We start from the raw sequence: 22,802 nt of genomic DNA, 5'->3' as shown, positions 1-22,802 counted from the left end.
CACTGGGCCAGACTCTTAAATTGAACCTGGACCAGCTCAGGTGAAACGCCTTCCCACTAACAATATTTACAAGCCAGCACAGGTGTAACACATACTGACTAATGAGGTGACACCAATCAGTGCGTCCTACGTGCTAACGAGATAGACGTGCTAAAGTCCAACCTCAAAACATAAATGGAAAAACCAAAGCCTGTATCACCTTCCCCCTGTAGACAACAAATATATCCTATATTTTTGTTGGACACGTTTGCTCACCACCAACAGAAAACAACTTCCATTTCACATTATAATCAACTACAATGCTTCACCTTCACCAATATAAACATGGTGTCTACTGGCTGTCAACAATTAAAAACAAAACAAAAACAAATTTCTAAATAATAATATACAATAGTAGTATTTTTTAAATCAGTTTTCTTTCAATAGAATCCTAAAACCCACTAGCTTCTAGAAGTCTCGTCCCCTTGGAACGAGCGCAAACAAAACTCATCTCCAATACGGAAAAACATGCAGTCAAAATAAATTGTGATCCATGGCAACGCACTGGCTAAATGCAAAACTTGTTGACTGCCGACCCTTGAGACAATCAGCAACCAACTCCTGCAATATCCGTAGTAACTTTCCACCTTACTTCTCGCTCTCTTTTTAGGGTTCACTCGATGGGCATGTTGTTGGATCGGGCCCAGTCCCCAATGTCATGCATTTGGGTTAGCACATCTGAGAATGAATCCTGAAATTCTAAAAGCACTTAATGGTGAGGCATGGAATAATAAAACATATATTTTGTCAGGCTGAATGTTTGAAATATGAGTAGGTGATTTGAGTCATGCGTCTTCAGTTGTGGAACAAAGACAATTAGCATTTGAATGTTGTCAAGAATTACTGGAGTGATGTCAGATTGTTAATCAAATTGATTATAGACCAATTTATTATACTGCTTTCATGTGTGAAAATACAAACATCTGCAACAATTATTATATTACATGTATTTTTTTAAACAAGCAGCTTTTTCAACTAGTAGAAAACAGCTAGCTACATTTTGAAGTGCTACATTTTGATTAAAGTGGGTCACCAACACAGTAAGTGTAACACAGCTCTTTTTTTGTTAGTCACTTTTTGTTAAATAATATTTCAATTCAGAGCCTGGATTTTCCCCTGAGGCTAATATCCATATCATGCTGCAATCAATTGAACAGGGCAAACGATAAGGTAGAACATCATTAAAATACTCCTACTACAATGTTAAAACATTCTACATTGTGACATCATTAAAATACTCCTACTACAATGTTAAAACATTCTACATTGTGACATCATTAAAATACACCTACTACAATATTTTTAAAAAAATCTACATTCTGACATTATTTCATTGATATCTTGAATCAACTTCTTCATGTATGTATTTTCTGATGTTTGATCAGAGATCTTTTATCAGAGTATCTCTTACCACATTGATCACAGATATAAGGCTTCTCTCCTGTGTGTGTTCTCTGGTGTCGAATCAGATTGCTTGATCCAGTAAAACTCATCCCACATTGATCACAACTATAAGGTTTCTCTCCAGTGTGTTTTCTCTGGTGTAATGTCAGACCGCTAGATGTAGTAAAAGTCATCCCACATTGACCACAGCTATAAGGTTTCTCTCCTGTGTGTGTTCTCTGGTGTGAAGTCAGCTGGCTAGATTGAACAAAACTCCTCCCACATTGATCACAGGTATAAGGTTTCTCTCCTGTGTGTGTTCTCTGGTGTTCAGTCAGATGGCTAGATTGAACAAAACTCCTCCCACATTGATCACAGCTATAAGGTTTCTCTCCTGTGTGTGTTCTCTGGTGTGAAGTCAGCTGGCTAGATTGAACAAAACTCCTCCCACATTGATCACAGCTATAAGATTTCTCTCCTGTGTGTGTTCTCTGGTGTTCAGTCAGATGGCTAGATTGAACAAAACTCCTCCCACATTGATCACAGCTATAAGGTTTCTCTCCTGTGTGTTTTCTCCTGTGTAACGTCAGACCGCTAGATGTAGTAAAAGTCATCCCACATTGACCACAGCTATAAGGTTTCTCTCCTGTGTGTGTTCTCTGGTGTTCAGTCAGATGGCTAGATTTACCAAAACTCCTCCCACATTGATCACAGCTATAAGGTTTCTCTCCTGTGTGTGTTCTCTGGTGTTCAGTCAGATGGCTAGATTTACCAAAACTCCTCCCACATTTATCACAGCTATAAGGTTTCTCTCCTGTGTGTGTTCTCTGGTGTAATGTCAGACCGCTAGATGTAGTAAAAGTCCTCCCACATTGACCACAGCTATAAGGTTTCTCTCCTGTGTGTATTCTCTGGTGTATTTTAAGTTCTGATGAAGATTTGCAACCTTTCCCACAGTCAGAGCAGCAATGAGATTTCTTCCCTGTGGGTCTCTGCTGGTGTTTCTTGAGGTGTTTTGAAGTGGAGAGACTCTCCTCTGCCTCGCCAGCATCATGAGGTTGTTGAGGCCCCCCAGAGGATCCACCATAGTCAGGTCTCTCTCCTGTGTGAACAAAAAGTCGGACAGGTGGTTTACGGCCCACAACAGCAAAAATACACTGTAAAAAGGTGATGCCAACAGCGTAGCCATTATGTTGTACAAACAATGATGTCTGTAATGAATGGTAATTATTTGACATTTGTCTTAAGACAGTAAAGTGAACAACAATAGTCATATTTTGTCTGGTTTTCCCATTAGTAGTAACATTGATGATTGTATGCTAGAAATATGTTTTTAAAGTTGTTGAAATCGTAAGCAAATCAAATCATATTTTATTTGTCACATACACATGGTTAGCAGATGTTAATGCGAGTGTAGCGAAATGCTTGTGCTTCTAGTTCCGACAATGCAGTAATAACCAACAAGTAATCTAGCTAACAATTCCAAAACTACTACCTTATAGACACAAGTGTAAAGGGATAAAGAATATGTACATAAAGATATATGAATGAGTGATGGTACAGAGCGGTATAGGCAAGATACAGTAGATGGTATTGAGTGCAGTATATACAGTGCCTTGTGAAAGTATTCGGCCCCCTTGAACTTTGCGACCTTTTGCCACATTTCAGGCTTCAAACATAAAGATATAAAACTGTATTTTTTTGTGAAGAATCAACAACAAGTGGGACACAATCATGAAGTGGAACAACATTTATTGGATATTTCAAATTTTTTAACAAATCAAAAACTGAAAAATTGGGCGTGCAAAATTATTCAGCCCCCTTAAGTTAATACTTTGTAGCGCCACCTTTTGCTGCGATTACAGCTGTAAGTCGCTTGGGGTATGTCTATCAGTTTTGCACATCGAGAGACTGACATTTTTTCCCATTCCTCCTTGCAAAACAGCTCGAGCTCAGTGAGGTTGGATGGAGAGCATTTGTGAACAGCAGTTTTCAGTTCTTTCCACAGATTCTCGATTGGATTCAGGTCTGGACTTTGACTTGGCCATTCTAACACCTGGATATGTTTATTTTTGAACCATTCCATTGTAGATTTGGCTTTATGTTTTGGATCATTGTCTTGTAGGAAGAGAAATCTCCGTCCCAGTCTCAAGTCTTTTGCAGACTCCATCAGGTTCTTCCAGAATGGTCCTGTATTTGGCTCCATCCATCTTCCCATCAATTTTAACCATCTTCCCTGTCCCTGCTGAAGAAAAGCAGGCCCAAACCATGATGCTGCCACCACCATGTTTGACAGTGGGGATGGTGTGTTCAGCTGTGTTGCTTTTACGCCAAACATAACGTTTTGCATTGTTGCCAAAAAGTTCAATTTTGGTTTCATCTGACCAGAGCACCTTCTTCCACATGTTTGGTGTGTCTCCCAGGTGGCTTGTGGCAAACTTTAAACGACACTTTTTATGGATATCTTTAAGAAATGGCTTTCTTCTTGCCACTCTTCCATAAAGGCCAGATTTGTGCAATATACGACTGATTGTTGTCCTATGGACACAGTCTCCCACCTCAGCTGTAGATCTCTGCAGTTCATCCAGAGTGATCATGGGCCTCTTGGCTGCATCTCTGATCAGTCTTCTCCTTGTATGAGCTGAAAGTTTAGAGGGACGGCCAGGTCTTGGTAGATTTGCAGTGGTCTGATACTCCTTCCATTTCAATATTATCGCTTGCACAGTGCTCCTTGGGATGTTTAAAGCTTGGGAAATCTTTTTGTATCCAAATCCGGCTTTAAACTAAACCTATTAAACCTGCCTGGTGTGTTCCTTGTTCTTCATGATGCTCTCTGCGCTTTTAACGGACCTCTGAGACTACCACAGTGCAGGTGCATTTATACGGAGACTTGATTACACACAGGTGGATTGTATTTATCATCATTAGTCATTTAGGTCAACATTGGATCATTCAGAGATCCTCACTGAACTTCTGGAGAGAGTTTGCTGCACTGAAAGTAAAGGGGCTGAATAATTTTGCACGCCCAATTTTCCAGTTTTTGATTTGTTAAAAAAGTTTGAAATATCCAATAAATGTCGTTGCACTTCATGATTGTGTCCCACTTGTTGTTGATTCTTCACAAAAAAATACAGTTTTATATCTTTATGTTTGAAGCCTGAAATGTGGCAAAAGGTCGCAAAGTTCAAGGGGGCCGAATACTTTCGCAAGGCACTGTAGTTGGCAATGGCAATAAACATTATTTAGATTTATATAATTTTAATTTATATATATTTTAATGTAGATTAATCACAGACAATGATTTTGAGATACGATTTATAAATTAAATTAAATTGTTCCAGTAAAATGTGAATATGAAAATCATAACTGGCACCAGATCAGTAGAAACGGTCAGATAAATTTGCACTACAAATGGAAAACGTTGGCGACTGCTGTTTTAGTCTATTACTGGAAACTTCAGGAGCATAACGACTGCTGGTGGAGTCTATTACTGGAAACTTCAGGAGCATAACGACTGCTGTTGTAGTCTATTACCAGAAACTTCAGGAGCATAACGACTACTGGTGTAGTCTATTACCAGAAACTATAGGAGCATAACGACTGCTGGTGGAGTCTATTACTGGAAACTTCAGGAGCATAACGACTACTGGTGTAGTCTATTACCAGAAACTATAGGAGCATAACGACTGCTGGTGTAGTCTATTACCAGAAACTATAGGAGCATAACGACTGCTGGTGGAGTCTATTACTGGAAACTTCAGGAGCATAACGACTACTGGTGTAGTCTATTACCAGAAACTATAGGAGCATAACGACTACTGGTGTAGTCTATTACCAGAAACTATAGGAGCATAACGACTGCTGTTTTAGTCTATTACCAGAAACTATAGGAGCATAACGACTACTGGTGTAGTCTATTACCAGAAACTATAGGAGCATAACGACTACTGGTGTAGTCTATTACCAGAAACTCTAGGAGCATAACGACTGCTGGTGGAGTCTATTACTGGAAACTTCAGGAGCATAACGACTACTGGTGTAGTCTATTACCAGAAACTATAGGAGCATAACGACTGCTGGTGTAGTCTATTACCAGAAACTATAGGAGCATAACGACTGCTGGTGGAGTCTATTACTGGAAACTTCAGGAGCATAACGACTACTGGTGTAGTCTATTACCAGAAACTATAGGAGCATAACGACTACTGGTGTAGTCTATTACCAGAAACTATAGGAGCATAACGACTACTGGTGTAGTCTATTACCAGAAACTATAGGAGCATAACGACTGCTGGTGGAGTCTATTACTGGAAACTTCAGGAGCATAACGACTACTGGTGTAGTCTATTACCAGAAACTATAGGAGCATAACGACTGCTGGTGTAGTCTATTACCAGAAACTATAGGAGCATAACGACTGCTGGTGGAGTCTATTACTGGAAACTTCAGGAGCATAACGACTACTGGTGTAGTCTATTACCAGAAACTATAGGAGCATAACGACTACTGGTGTAGTCTATTACCAGAAACTATAGGAGCATAACGACTGCTGTTTTAGTCTATTACCAGAAACTATAGGAGCATAACGACTACTGGTGTAGTCTATTACCAGAAACTATAGGAGCATAACGACTACTGGTGTAGTCTATTACCAGAAACTATAGGAGCATAACGACTGCTGTTTTAGTCTATTACCAGAAACTATAGGAGCATAACGACTACTGGTGTAGTCTATTACCAGAAACTATAGGAGCATAACGACTACTGGTGTAGTCTATTACTGGAAACTTCAGGAGCATAACGACTGCTGGTGTAGTCTATTACCAGAAACTATAGGAGCATAACGACTGCTGGTGTAGTCTATTACCAGAAACTATAGGAGCATAACGTCAGAATTTATGAAGGCCAGCAGCAGCGGGAAGAGGAAGAGTTTTTTCCTATGGTTATCCTATCTTGATCTCTGGTTCCCTCAAGTCATTTGTGTGTCTCAATTATTTAGTAAAAACGGGTGATTCCTATGTTGATGACGTAAAGAATATTTGCTGCACTGTGGTGTGTCATGAGGAGCAACCAGAAGCTGCACGCATTTCTGAAATTGCTTATTCCAGTTACTAATAAGCATGAACCCATTAAGAAAATGACTGTAAAAGCTGTAAACTCCCAGTGGAATGACGAGGAATTGAAAAATGGTATGGTTGAGAAGGATGAGGCAAAAGGAATGGCAAATAAGTCTGACTGTACAACCGATTGGCAAACGTCCTGCAAATTGAGAAATCATGTGACTAAACTGAATAAAAAGAAGAAAAACACAATGAAACTAAGATAAATGTAATAAAGAATGATAGTAAAAAGCTTTTGAGAACCTTACATACAATTTTGGGGAAGAAATTAACTGAATCAGATGGCTCATTCATCACAAAGACCACTACATATGATTTTTTTCATTGGCAAGATTAGCAAACGTAGGCATGTCATACCAGCAACAAACACTCACACTACATTTCCAAGAAAATCTGACCAAATTATGAAAGACAAGCATTGTCATTTAGAATTCCGTAAAGTCAATGTGGAAGTGGTGAATAAAATTATTGTTGTCTATCAACAATGACAAGTAACCGGGGTCTGACAATCTAGATGGAAAATTACTGAGGATAATAGCGGACTATATTGCCACTCCTATTTTCCGTATCTTTAATTTAAGCCTACTAGAGAGCGTGTGCCCTCAGGCCTGGAGGGAAGCTCCAGTCATTCGACATGCGCTATGCGCTGCATAGTTAGCTCTGAGGTAAAATGTTGCACTTATTCAGCCATTCTGTGACCAAAAACAAGCTACATATGGACAGTACCAAAATAAACTGTCTCTGGAAATGACAAAGCGCCTCTTAACCTAGCTGGAAATGGGACAAACGGACCCCTTCTGTGGAAACAGAATTGGACGATTTCTAATCAAATCTAATTCCCAGGAACGGGGTTCATACAAACCACAGAGACTGTGTGGGATAATAACATGGCCGTGTCCAACTCTGCTTGTTCCCTCGACTCAGCTACCAACCAGAAATCTCCAACAGGGCCCTTTACCTGTATCAATAGACACTTCATAGTGAGCTACAGGTAGGAATCAGCAATAAATCCCAATAATCAGCCGCCTATGGGAGGGGTACCCCTTTGTGGACAAGTCTCAAAGTATTACTGCTACCCTGGGGAGATTGCTATACCCCTTGAACATCGGCTCCAACCCTCGTCGGATGTGGCAGGCTTGCCACATCAGACTCCAAAGGGAAGCACAGCCGATAGCTGCCCAGTGACACAAGCCTACAAGACGAGCTAAATAACTTCTGTGCTCAAGTCGAGGTAAGTAACACTGAAACATGCATGAGAGCATCAGCTATTTCGGACGACTTTGTGATCACGCTCTCCGCAGCCGATGTGAGTAAGACCTTTAAACAGGTCTTAAACAGGTACCAGGACGTGTACTCCAAGCATGCAAAAAGGGTTAACAAGTTGGTGAAACAGATGTGCTGGAATGAAAACAATATAGGTGCTACTTTGAGATCACAAACTCTCACATCTTTCACAGCACAGAGCGAGGGAGTCCGGGGGAGGACTGGAGGAGCAACGGAGGAAGCATTGAGGGATTATCTTGGCGTGAGTACAGTTGGTGAGACTGAGTGGACGATGGTGAAGAACAGTGGAGTGAAAAGGGCTAAAGTTGGTAATGAACAGCAGTTTAGGGTCGGAGTGGGAATCATCAGCAAGGATGTTTTTGTGGGTGACCTGTTAACGGTCTCAAAGATGGTGAAGGATGAATTGGGTAAAGTGGAATCGGTTCGAGTGACCAGGAGTGGTATGATGCCGATTGTGTGTCAACAGCGCAAAAGGAGAAAGCTTTGTGTGGTTTAGGTTAAACATTTCAGGTAGGTGGATTAAAATGAATGATAGATGGAAGGTTTTACTGTGGTTTGGTGAAGTGGTTCTCCCATCTGTTGTAAAACCTGGGTAAGTGAGATATACAGAAGCCGCTGCAGTGTTACAATTGTAAAAAAGGTTGGACATGTGGCAAGTGCTTGTCGAGGGAATAAATATGTCATAGTCAGATGAAGCATGTTGTAATTGTGATGGGAATCACGTTCCCGAGTTCCCGGAAAGTGCCCTGTACGGATGAAGGAGGTCGTAGTAGCTAGGATGATCAGGCCCATCCAGCAGGTGTCCTACGTGGAGGCAGTGAAAATAGCCTTAGGAGTAGAGAGGAGAAGGTAGAAGGTATGTCCCACAGTCTGCAGTGTAGCCATTTAGGAGAAGGATCCCAACAGACAAATAGTGAAAGAGGTGGACTTTGTTGTGTTTATAGAGCAAGTGATAAAATGCATTAATAAATTATTAGTAACCTTCGTCCAAAACTAGCAGTTTCCAAAATTGCGTTTGCATTGCCCTCACTGCCGCAGTGATAAATTGCATTAATAATAAACTAATAAAACATCCAAGCTGCTAGACATCATTGTGAAGGCGGCAAACAGATTTCTGGATCTCCAGGACTTCACAGACAAAATGTTACAGGGAGTACTGAATGAAGAAGTTCCCCCCTCCCAGGTTCCTGAACCTGTGAATAGTAGCATTTTTGTTTGAAATTCAGGGTAATGGAGTGAACTTGGTAAGTGTTTATTTTTTTATTTTACGTAATTAGTATGATTTGTTAATCTCATTTTTTTGCGTTTTGGTTATTTTTTACAACCCCGTACAGTAGGTGGCAGCAATACACCTGATGAGTGTAGTCTGACAATAAACCTCAAAGAAGAAGACATGGTAGGAACCAAAGTGTTGGTCATTGTTTCCAGTTGACCCTAATTAGATGTTACATTACATGTTGTTTTCTTACTTCATGTAGCCTGCTAGCGAACCAACATTTTCATACTTTGCTTACTCCTTTCTGATAAGATACCGCTGCACAAACATGCTTATCTAGGCCTACACCAGCACTGGTAACAGGCAGTATTAGCTAGCTATGTTTGCTCTGACTCTTAATACATTTAGCAAGCTAGCTAGCGATTAGCAGCTAACATTATTTGAGCAACACCTTGCTAAGAAAATACAATATTTCGCCTTGAATGTAATGGCATGAAAAGAATTGCCAGAATATTATACAATGACTTATCAACAGCTCTAACAATTTGACCCCTACAGGAAATCTACACTGGCAGTTATAGAAAGACCCATTTACTATATAACCATTGATTCCACTGATTCTTGGAGAATATAACAAATAAATGCCTCAAATGTTTCAGCCGTATTACCCCACCAGAAACCAAAACATAAGCTCGTATAACGCCACTGTTTGTAAACTAATACTATATGGCTGAGGAGTAGGGTCGATCCAAGCGTTCTGACCTCACAATGACAGTAAAGCACCCAAGCTAACTGGCTAACGTTGGATAGCTTGCTAGACACAAATCAGTGAAAACCTCACTTACCATTTTACTCATATTCAACAGCTTTATTAAATCCATCAGTTATTCTGCTCTCTAATCAATTCAATAAACATTGGATAGTTAGTTAGAATATAGTTACTATACTGGCAAGTTTGATGTATAAGTAGCCAACTGACGTTAGGTAGCTAGTTAACATACCGATACATACTGCTGTAAAGATATGCTATGCCTTTTGTAAGGATAGTGTAGCTAACATAACGTGTAACGTAACTTATTTGAAAAGTCATTACTTTATTACATTGCTCAACATTTGTCATAATTATTTAACCTCTAGTGACACCCCATCCCGTGAACGGGACCGTTGTCATCATCTGACAATAATTAGCATAACGCAACGGACATAAATCTTCCTAAAAATCTTCCTATTCCTATATTGGAACACAGCTTAGCCTTTTGTTTATCACCCTGTCATCTCAGATTTTCAAAATATGCTTTACAGCCAAAGCTAGACAAGCCTTTGTGTAAGTTTATCGATAGCCTAGCATAGCATTATGCCTTGCTAGCAGCAGGCAACCTTGTCACGAAAATCAGAAAAGCAATCAAATTAAATAGTTTACCTTTGACGAACTTTGGATGTTTTCACTCACAAGACTCCCAGGTAGATAGCCAAAGTCCCAAAATATTATTTTTGTAGGCGAAATAGCTCCGTTTGTTCTTCACGTTTGGCTGAGAAATCGACCGGAAATTGCGGTCATGACAACGCCGAAAAATATTCCAAATTAGCTCCATAATATCGACAGAAACATGGCAAACCTTGTTTATAATCAATCCTCAAAGTGTTTTTCAAATATCTATTCGATAATATATCAACCGGGACAATTGGTTTCTCAGTAGAAGCGATTGGAATAATGGCTACCTCTGTATTTTATGCAAGAATTTCTCAGGGAGCGTCAGGTGACAACTTGCGCAATGAAGCCGCCTACGGGTATTTTTCAACATAAATGCGTAAAACTATGTCACAATGCTGTAGACACCTTGGGGAATACGTAGAAAGCATAATCTGGTTGATAGGGCATTCACAGCTCAATAGGGACACATCAGAACGCAGGGCTTTCAAAAGACGAGTCACTTCCGGATTGGATTTTTCTCAGGCTTTCGCCTGTAACATCAGTTCTGTTATACTCAGACAATATTTTTTACAGTTTTGGAAACTTTAGAGTGTGTTCCATCCAAAGCTGTCAATTATATGCATATTCTAGCATCTTGTCCTGACAAAATATCCTGTTTCATTTGGGAACGTTATTTTTCCAAAAATGAAAATACTGCCCCCTAGTACCAACAGGTTTTTAAAGCAGTTCATTTGTATCCGCTCTCGTTGGACTTCGGCTGAATATTTTCCTCCATTTTCTTCAAATTTGAAATTGATGTGAAGTCACGCCCATTTCCCGAAGAATTGCATTATGGGCCGTAAAGTACTGCGTGTATATTTCATATTTTGGTGAATTTAGTACGACATCCAGGAACTTTTGACATACTAACTACATCATACTATGACCAATAAGCACACTATATACTCAATTAACATCAAATAGTACAGTTAGTATGAGTATTCTAACACAGCTCAGGTCCCTAGGCAGCCATTTTGTTTGTTGAAAAACTAGGTGGCCCCTTAAAAAAGACACACAACATTCAATCAACCAATAACAAAGCTGTAATTACACCACTATTTTGGTAATAAGATGAAGGATGGGGCTGGAGAAATGTAACTACTCTCAAATTCATTGACAGACCTATGGATGCAAGGACTGACCATCCATGATATCAACATTATAGTTTTAACCATGTTGAGGCTATACAGTGTTGATTTACATTGTTTCTAAACATTGGAGCAAAAAAAGCTTATTTGGGGTTCTGATGTGGTAAACAGTTGAACTAAGCTCATAAGGCATGTGTTATATGCCTATGGATGTAGCAATTGCACATTTCCCCTTTAACACCACACATCAGTTCAACAACCGCAGAGTTTGTGCTTCTGTTTTTAAGACAGTACTTAGTGTTAATCAGGGCCCGTTCATCGTTAGAACCATCGGACGCCTTAAGATGCGCTTGGGAAACCGGGCCCAGATATCCAGTTTCCTCCTCTTCTACATTTTTCGATGACACAGTCACCTCCCCCTCCACTTCTTTCACTTTGACTCTGAACGAGTCTTCCTCTTCTTTAACTGAGACCTCTTTCTCTTCTTTCACGATAACAGCCTCAACCTCTACTTGTTTTTGTATTGTAACAGCCTCCTCTTCCACGAGAGCGTCTTTCTCCATCCAGCAGGCAGACCACCTCTTCTTCATCATCAGGAACGGGGTTAAGTTTGAGACTGGAGCTATGAGGCATGTACTGAAGTCGCTAAGCGGTATAATTCAAAGCAGAGTCCCTTTATCAGCAGCACGTGATCAATGACGTCTGAAGAATCATTTCGTTGAACACCTGATTGGTATTGATTAATTTGGGCTCGTTCGACATTGCAGCCGCCAGTGCAGGTGGCTGCTGACTGACTAATTTACAAATCACTTAATTTATAAATCACCTTGCGCCATAAATAACTACTCATTATTATTTATAAATCAGTCAGCCAGTCACCGTTTACCCACAATGCAGCATGGACTTGATGCTCTCGATCAAGGCCCGTGGTTTCGTAGAAGACATGAAGGCTACGCTGCTACCGTGTGGGACGTCACCTTTCAAAATGTGGCTGTTCTAAATTCTGTGTCGCTCAAAGCCTTGAGTAATGAACCTATTTATTTATTTTTAAATTATTATCTGGAAAGAGCCAATACTTCAGAAAGATTTGTTTCCCCATCACTACTTTTCAGCATGTTTTCTGTGAATTCGACTACGGGAGTTTTGTAACTTTTTACACCTTGGCTTACTGTTAGATGGGTTATAATTGGTCTCCGGTAGTTGGTCTCGCTGACCATAACCGTGCTGGTTGGTTATGCTGTTTAGGCTAATAGCTAGTTGGCTAAATAGCAAGCGTTAGCTGGCTGTCTAAGATAACTGCATGTAGCTAATATTCTTTGATTTGTTAGATGGCATAATGTATTTCCAAAACGTTGGTTTACTTTAATCACTCAAGTCATGAGTGCAAACGATTGGTTTAATTTAAAGTTATACATTTCAAGTTATTTCTGTTGTAGTTAACATCATAGGTAAGGATTGGTTGATTTCCAGTTTTTAAGTATGGTATTTAAGATGATTGATGAGAAAAGTATAGTCCAACCATCTGGTAACTTGTTTCATGCGCATTAAAGGTGAGGGTGAATTTCAGATGTTCACTGCTTGTGTTGATGAAGGAGTGGAATCGATGAAGTTCCTCTGCTGTCCCCTGGAATAGAAAGAACACATTCTTCTCTAACATACAGTTACACATAATTCGATGCTATTTTTTTTAAACTACAATGACCATAATGACCTAAGCGCCTACTTGTCTTGTCTGTGTTCCTTTTACACCTGCTACGTAAAAGAGACTGAAGAATGTGTAACAGTATATCTTCCGTCCCTCTCCTCACCCCTACCTGGGCTCGAACCAGGGACTCTGCACACATAAACAACTGCCTCCCACGAAACATCGCTATTAGCGCACACCCTGTTAACTAGCTAGCCATTTCACATCGGTAACAAATGCACAATGGTCAATGCTATCTGGGATTCTTGGGACATCCCTACCCTAAACCCTAAACTTCAATGGGCTAGGGACGTCCCAAGGATGTATCTCTACCTGAAATTACACCATCTAAGTGATTGATAGTTGGTATTCAGCAGTCATAAAGCCTTATTTATTTTAATGAACTACTAAAATTGTGATTTTGTCAGACAGCAGCTCTACACTTTATTGAGTGACTGATCCATTCATCCTTCCAACCCTCCTCTGAAGACCCAGTAAGGGTGGAGCTCAGTCAGAGAGCTGTTAAGGGACTGGTTAGGAAGATCACTTCTACAGCCAGAGAGGTTTAGATGGTAAATGGTTTAGATGGTAAATATTTATGTCCCCTTAGTGGTTCATCACATCAGCAAAAGGGAATATGTTCCATCATCCATGTTAATTCACATTAGTGCAAATTGACGACTGATATTGGTGTAATTTCCCACCCCTTTTGGCTGTATGAAAGTTAATTTCCCCTCAGGCACATGCATTTGTTCTTTGCTATTATGGTCATTTGTGTATAATTTACTTTTCCCCACTCATTCACCCCACCTCTTTACGTTGCTTATTTATATTCAGTGGCCTGACTGCATCCAGACTGTCAAAGGCCCATCCTGGTAGATCTTAACCTAATGCAGTTTGGAGTGATCAGATGACAGAAGTCACATTTAGGTGCCAGATGTAACTGAGGCCATAGACGCTCCATATCCATTACTTTTAATGTATTATATAATATGACTAAATGTGTTTCTTTCTGTGTTGCAGGGGCAGTCAAGAAATGGAACGGCAAGGCCACAGAACATGACATAAGCAGAGCTGTGGGAGACCACCTCAAGCCCCTGGTAGAGCCGGGGGTGGTGTTTACCACGCCACCACGCCTTCAGCAGGCTGGAAAAGTGGGATTGATACTGTTTTTCATAATAAGAGGGACCAAGAGTCTGTTGATTGGTCAGTCTTTGGTTCATCTGTTGAAATCAAATCAAGCTTTATTTATACAGCACATTTCAGACATGGATGCAACACAATGGATTCACAGGAAAAACACAAAATGAAAACAAAAGTATTTAGTACACAACAAACAGAAGATTAACAACTGAAAGACTAATGAACATTAAGGAAATTCCATTGATTGAAATATTAATTGGATGGAATATCCAACCCAAAATATTAGCTTGTTTTTTTAGGAGGGGCTCTGAAAGACACTATGGGGGTGTCCACTGGAAGTTGACTAGTAACAACAACTGGGACATAAGACACCCACCATGAGACCCACTAAATCTGCCCAAGAAGAGGGAAACAAAAGAAAAACCCACACCAAACTTAAAGACAGGAAGCAAACCAAAAAGGTGGTTAAAATAATGTATTACAATCAATACCATTCATACTATTACAAAATCATAATTCTCATTCATTCTTAATTAATTAAATTTACAAAAACATCAAACAAAAACAAACCTCAGGGGAGCATCGTCCCTCCCCGTCATACCTAACCAATACCTAACCCTTTCCCTATCTCCCCTTCCCTAATCTATCCCCTTACCAAACTCACTCTAACACTCCCAGCCCTAAACCCCCTTTCCACCTCTCCCGTGCCGCATGCTTCCCCCACTTCCTCTCCTCCCTCTTCATCTTCCCCCTCAAATCACCTTCCACCCTTCTCACTATCCCTTCCACCCCCCAATCTCTCCCTGTCTTGACTAAATTCTGCCTGGCTTCCCACAGTCCCTTTTTAAAGAGACTCATGAGAAGCCACAGCAGAAACCTGTCCCTATCCGTTCCCTTTGCTCTCCCTACGCCTCTCTCTAGCCTAGCCCATGTCAAAACAAAATCACTCCTAACCACACCTAGCATTACCCGTGCCCTAGCCCAGACTAGTCCAGCAAAGGCACAGTCCCAAAAGGCATGGCGCACAGTCTCCTCCCTGCCACAAGAGGATCTTGGACAGGTGGGGGATTGCACCAAACTATACCGGTACAAGATGGCACGTACCGGCAAGCACTTATGGAGGCCCAACCAATTCAGGTCCTTGAGCCTATTGTCCAGGCCCCGCGCCTGCACTCCCTCCCAGACCACTGACGAGATGCCCGCTACAGGCGCAGGACTCCCTGCCTGCCTGACCTCCTCGTACAGGTGCCTGTGGTCTAAACCTACTCGGGCAACTTCAACCTCGGGGTGCGCACGCAGCCACTTGGCCGCATGGCCAAAATGCCACGGCAGCTGTTCCGCCCGAGGACCCGCGTTAGACCACACCATTACGCTTCTCGCCTTATACGAGAAGAACACCCGCAGGAGGTAACCGGACGGGTGTATAACCGGACGAGCAAGCTCCGTCAACAAGAAAGAAACAAAAATGGCGTCCAGCTTGAGGGGGAAATGTGGTACCCCCCTACCTCCCTCCCCGATGGGACAGATCATGCGTGCCCTGGCTCCCTGAGCTGCGCCTTTAGGGCTGCGAATCTCTCCCAGTCAATCGACCCGCCGAGGTTGCCTGCCTCGTACTCGAGTTCAATTAAACTTTGGATACGATCCACCTCCCTCCTTTCCTCCCTTTTTTTCCTTCTACAATATCCTATTATAAAAGCCCTTATCCTCCCCTTGACTAAATCCCACCACTCTAACACCCCCTCGCACATGGACCGGAGGCCGTCAAGCCTCCGAAAGAAACAAAAAAATGCGTCAACGAAAGCCTGCTCCTCCAGTATATCCCGATCTAACTTCCAGTACCCCCTACCGAAGAGGCAGACTGGCGACCCCACCTGCAGGAACACCCCGTCGTGATCCGTGAAGAAAACAGGCAACAGCCGCCCAGACAACTGACCCAAAGACCTGGATACCGAAATGTAGTCGAGCCTCCGCGCAACCCCCCTGGAGTTGCGCCATGTAGGACCGACCATTGCCGGAGTAGTGTGCAGGCCACCATCAACCAGACCATGGCAAGCCATTAGCCCAGAGATGGCACCTGCACTGCTATCCCTGTGCCATCCGTACAATCCGCATGCGTCCTCTCTTTCCTCCCCCCATCCCCCGCTCCCCCCCCAGCTGCAGACGCGTATGACCTGTGACGAGCCGGGCAATCACGCCACAGGTGTGCTCTTGAGCCACACCCGTGGCAAGCCTTGGGCTCGTCACACTCCTTGGCCTCGTGCTCTTCCGACCCACAAAAACGACATTTCTTGGCGCTGCACGAGGCCAGGATATGGCCGTAGGCCATACAACGCCTGCAGAACGGGGGCTGACGTGCATAGTAGAGTGTTCCCCTGTCAGCCCCCAGGGAGAACATCGCCGGAGGATGGAGGTAGCCATCCACACTCTTCGGGGACTCCCTGAGTAACGCCTGGAAACCTCTCCTCCCGTTCCAGAAACCCAGGGAGTCCCTGAGGTACCTCGCTGAGGAGACATTGTCCATGTACCTCCCCAGAAAGGCCCTCACCTCTTCATCTTTCACATGCGGATTGTACATGGTTACGGTGACCACCCTGAAGTTGTTCTTCGCCAGGCTGGTCACCGCATAATGGCACAGGGGTCCCATTTTCTCCGCTTCCTTTGCCATCTTCATTACTTCGTCATGTTTTTCTTCTTTGTGAAACGTCACATCGAAAGCCTTCTCATTCGGGTTCCCTTGAAGACAAAGTACTTCCTTCACCTCTATCCTGAGGCATCCCATCAATATGGTCCTTCCAAAAGTTTCCCTGCCCCAAGGGTCCATCTCCTTTTCAGTCCATGAAAATCTTACGGTATTTGCTATACCAATCCCCGGAACCGACCAGGTTTGCTTGTTTGTATTCATTTTTTTTTTTTTTGAAGAAGAAGAAAAAAAGCTCTCTTCAGAAAGAAGCTACAACCTGAAGTGAAAACATCTTTAAACCAAAAAGGTGGAGCAACTAAAGGTGTTGACTCTCCACATCTATCAAGACAACTGGAGCACTGGGCCAGACACTCTTAAATAGAACCTGGACCAGCTCAGGTGAAACACCTTCCCAATTACGAGATGGACAAGCCAGCACAGGTGTAACACATACTGACCAACGAGGTGACACCAATCAGTGCGTCATGCTACATGCTAACGAGATAGGACCAGGCCTCAGGACAACCTGGCATGATGACTCCTTGCTGTCCCCAGTCCACCTGGCCGTGCTGCTGCTCCAGTTTCAACTGTTCTCCCTGCGGCTATGGAACCCTGACCCGTTCACCGGATGTGCTACCTATCCCAAACCTGCTGTTTTCAACTCTCTAGAGACAACAGGAACAGAAGAGATACTCTTAATGATCGGCTATGAAAAGCCAACTGACATTTACTCCTGAGGTGTTGATCTGTTGCACCCTCGACAACTACTGTGATTATTATTATTTGACCATGCTGGTCATTTATGAACATTTGAACATCTTGGCCATGTTCTGTTATAATCTCCACCCGGCACAGCCAGAAGAGGGCTGGCCACCCCTCATAGCCTGGTTCCTCTCTAGGGTTTTTCCTAGATTATGGCCTTTCTAGGGAGTTTTTACTAGCCACCGTGATTCTACACCTGCATTGCTTGCTGTTTGGGGTTTTAGGATGGGTTTCTGTACAGCACTTTGAGATATCTGCTGATATAAGAAGGGCTTTATAAATAAATTTGATTTGATCCAAACTCTTTTTTTGTTTGTCAATTTTTGTTAAATAACAAATAGTACTCTTCCATTTCAGAGCCTGGATTTTTCCCCTTTAGGCTAATATCCATAACATGTTGATATCAATTCATAAGTGGGCACACGTTTAGGCTTCTACATTGTGAAATCATTACAATACGCCTACTACAATGTTAAAAAATTCTACGTTGTGACATTAATTCATTGAAATCATGAAACAACTACTTCATGTATGTATTTTCTAATATTTGATCAGAGATCATTTATCAGATTATCTCTGGTCACAGCTATGAGATTTCAATCCTGTGTGTTCTCTGGTGTTGAGCCAGAGAGCCAGATTGACTAAAACCTTTTCCACATTGACCACAGCTATAAGATTTCTCTCCTGTGTGTGTTCTCTTGTGCACTGTCAGATCTCCAGATCGACTAAATCTCCTCCCACATTTACCACAGATATAAGGTTTCTCTCCGTGTGTGTTCTCTGGTGTAGAGTCAGGTTGCCACGTGTAGCAAATCTCCTCCTACATTGACCACAGCTATAAGGTTTCTCTCCTGTGTGTGTTCTCTGGTGTCGAGTCAGGTTGCCAGATGTAGCAAATCTCCTCCCACATTGATCACAGCTATAAGATTTCTCTCCTGTGTGTTTTCTCTGGTGTTGAGTCAGGTTGCCAGATGTAGCAAATCTCTTCCCACATTGATCACAGCTATAAGGTTTCTCTCCTGTGTGTGTTCTCTGGTGTTGAGTCAGGTGGCCAGTTGTAGAAAATCTCTTCCCACATTGATCACAGCTATAACGTTTCTTTCTTGTGTGTGTTCTCTGGTGTACTTTCAGAGAGATTAATGTTGTAAAACTCCTCCAACATTGACCACAGCTATAAGATTTATCTCCTGTATGTGTTCTCTGGTGTTGAGTCAGGTTGCCAGATGTAGCAAATCTTCTCCCACATTGATCACAGCTATAAGGTTTCTCTCCTGTGTGTTTTCTCTGGTGTTGAGTCAGGTTGCCAGATATAGCAAATCTCTTCCCACATTGATCACAGCTATAAGGTTTCTCTCCTGTGTGTGTTCTCTGGTGTTTAGTCAGGTGGCCAGTTGTAAAAATCGCTTCCCACATTGATCACAGCTATAACGTTTCTTTCTTGTGTGTGTTCTCTGGTGTACTTTCAGAGAGATTAATGTTGTAAAACTCCTCCAACATTGACCACAGCTATAAGATTTCTCTCCTGTGTGTGTTCTCTGATGAATTTTAATGCCTGATGATGTGAATCTCTTCCCACAGTCAGAGCAGCAGTGAGATTTCTTCCCTGTGGGTCTCTGCGGGTGTTTATTGAGGTGTTCTGATCTGGAGAGACTCTTCTCTCCCTCTTCAGCATCATGAGGTTGTTGAGGCTCCCCAGAGGATCCACGATAGTCACGTCTCTCTCCTGTGTGAACAACAAAGTCAGACAGATGATTAAAGGCCCACAACAGTGGTAATCCAGTGTAAAAGTTGATGCCAACAGCATAGCCATGATGTTGTACAACAATTGATGTCTGTAATGAATGTTAAAATCTTAAATGAGCAAGAAGTCATATTTTGTCTTGTTTTCACATTAGTAGTGACATCTAAGATTGTAGACTAGAAATAAGTTATTCATGTTGTTGAAACTCTAAGCAGTGTGGTAGAAGACTTTTGGTCTACAATACAGGCCCCTTTGTGTTTTCTAATATTGCGGCACGAGGGCAATTTCATTGCATAAACTCCTCCATGCTAATGAGGAAACCAGTAGTTATCGATGTCGTATATCTGGTGTGACAAGAGATGAAAAGAATCTGCCCACTCCATCAAGCAATGGGTACAGCAACACAAGGCATTCACGGGACCTCATGGAACCATGGACCACACCTGCAGAAACTGGACAACAGGGGGAAGCAGAGGAGATACCTATCATAGACTTCTCCCAGCTGACGCTTGACATGCCACCTACGCCGCCTCAAGTGGTAGAAACAACCAGCTGGTATCATTAAGTAGAATCAGCCAACAGTAACACGGAAGCTGCAGAATGGGAGTTAGTAGTGCATGACCTAGATTTAGAATAAGAAGCTTCCTGTTTGACACAGGTCTAAGATGACGAAATAAGCAATCTACAGTCCCCGAGTAAGCACTCAGTGTAAGCAATCTACAGTCCCCGAGTAAGCGGCCGGTGCAAGCAGCAGGGCAGTGTCAGTGTGAAAGTGTGGTTTAGCCACAGCTCCAGAAACTTGAGAACTTCCCCTGTAAAAAGGTATGTAAAGAGAACAGAGATCATAAGAGAGGCATGATCCTCACTGACATATGAGACAGACTTCATATGGAGAATCATCATAGGTAAATTTACTATTGCACTATACGCTTTTTGTTAGACTAGAACAATATTTGAAACACAGGGGTCTTGACACCTCTTGATCACAGACAAAGCGGCAGTCAAACAGTGAGACATCAAGTACAGATGTGATTAGCAATACAAGGACACAGCCAAGTACCGGTTACAATATATTGAGTCCATACACAGAGTTGGAAGTGTATAGAGATATTGGAATTGGGAATCTAGCGTTAGTGCTGTGAGAATACCAATTACAGGAAAGTGACCAGGGGGCGGAGCATTTAAGGTAATTTAACTATTTTTGCTATTTAGTCAATATTGTTAGAAGTGTTAACGCATTTAAAGTTTTGCAATATTATCTGGCATAGCTTAAAGCATTAAGGATTGATTGAGCATTATTGATGTATTAGGAAACTGTAGAACCATTGAATTGTAATAATGTGTATAAAGACAAAAAAACAGAGTGACTTAATAAAAGCTTGAAACTTTGACAACTAGGCCAGATTAACGATCTGGAGAGCAAACGCCTTTAACACTCTCACTGAACAGAAAGTGACCCTGGTTATAGGTTAAAGTGATTGCACTAAAGAATATTTGGGGCGGCAGGGTAGCCTAGTGGTTAGAGCGTTGGACTAGTAACCAAAAGGTTGCAATCCCCAAGCTGACAATCTGTCGTTCTGCCCCTGAACAGGCAGTTAACCCACTGTTCCTAGGCCGTCATTGAAAATAAGAATTTGTTCTTAACTGACTTGCCTAGTAAAATAAAGGTAAAATAAAAAGTAAAAAATATGAATTGTGTGTCAAAATATATACCAATACTAGTTTCCAAGTGACTACTAGCTGACGAGCATAATAACCAATAGAATAAGTTATTAGGTATTGATATATACAGAGGTAAAAGAAACTTGAAGGTAGGGAAATATAGGAGGAATCCATAACACTCAGAATATTTAAATAGGAGTATATCTATCCAAGACCTCATACTAGACCGGAAAATAAGGGAGTGACAACGTGAACGAAGGAACAAATCCAACTCACGCGAAGGGCCATTACGCAGAAATACACCGCAGTAACTAAAATCCTAAAATCCTGCCCAGCCAGAAGACGGGGTAGAGGCATTTGCTGCAGGTATTAGGCAAAAGTCCGCAACTATCATTATGACATCATGGATTAATTCTAGAATATACTATATAGCCTAGAAAACTGGTTAAATTATCATTATGACCTCATGGATGGCCAGTCCTTGTATTCATAGTGTAGTGAATTCAGGGAGAGGCTGTCAAGTCAACACCTTATAACTGTTACGCCAAGATGTCTGAACTTCTTGACGAGGTCGCTAGGTGTTGGGTTAAGGTTTCTACAATATCGTTCTCTATGAATTTGAGAGTGGTTACACTTCTCCTTCCCCCATCCCTCAGCTGTTAACCAAGTCTCTGGGCAGCCATTTTGTTGCTGTTTAAAAACCCCACACAACCCAGCAATCTGCAGTTCAAACAATAACAAATCTGTCATTCCACCACTAATTTGGTAATAAAATTATTATGGGTTTGGATAAATGTAACTACAGACAGACCTATGGATGCAAGTACTGACCATCCATGATATCAACATTATAGTTTAACCATGTTGAGGCAGCAGGGTAGCCTAGTGGTTAGAGCGTTGGCCTAGTAACCGGTTGCAAGTTCACATCCCCGAGCTGACATGGTACATATCTGTCGTTCTGCCCCTGAACAGGCAATTAACCCACTGTTCCTAGTCCGTTAACGAAAATAAGAATTTGTTCTTAACTGCTATACAGTGTTGATTTACATTGTTTCTAAACATTATAGTAAAAAAAAACTTATTTGGGGTTCTGATGGGGTACAACAGTTGAACTCAGCTCATGAGGCATGTGTTATATTCTTTAAGAATCAATGGCTGTAAATAAATAATTTAAAAGTCACAATATGGATGTAGCAATTGCAGATTTCCACCGTAACACCAAACATCAGTTCAACTGCAGAGTTTGTGCCTCTGTTGTTAAGACAGTACTTACTAGTGTTAATCAGGGAACGGTTTCTCAAAACCATCTTACGGTTGAGTTCATCGTTAGAACCATTGGACGCCTTAAGATGCGTTTGGGAAACCGGAACCAGATATCCACGTTCCTCCTCTTCCTCCTTTTTCGATGTAACAGTCATCTCCTCCCCCTCCTCTTTCACGCCATAAACTACATGCTCTCCTTTCACTGTAACACCATCCTCCTCTTTCACTCTGAACGCGTCCTCCTCTTCTTTCACACTAAAGGCCCC

At 41.9% G+C, this 22,802-nt stretch overlaps 1 pseudogene; it reads right to left on the bottom strand.

The window, feature by feature from the left end:
- Positions 1 to 1,394: 1,394 nt before the first annotated feature.
- LOC139396877 (zinc finger protein 135-like) lies at positions 1,395 to 19,116 on the bottom strand (annotated as a pseudogene).
- Between the last annotated feature and the right edge of the window lie 3,686 nt (positions 19,117 to 22,802).

This window comes from Oncorhynchus clarkii, unplaced genomic scaffold (genome assembly GCF_045791955.1).
Source record: "Oncorhynchus clarkii lewisi isolate Uvic-CL-2024 unplaced genomic scaffold, UVic_Ocla_1.0 unplaced_contig_414_pilon_pilon, whole genome shotgun sequence".
Lineage (NCBI taxonomy): Eukaryota > Metazoa > Chordata > Actinopteri > Salmoniformes > Salmonidae > Oncorhynchus > Oncorhynchus clarkii.
Note: the sequence above shows the minus strand (reverse complement) of the source record. Positions and strands in the feature narration are given on the sequence as shown.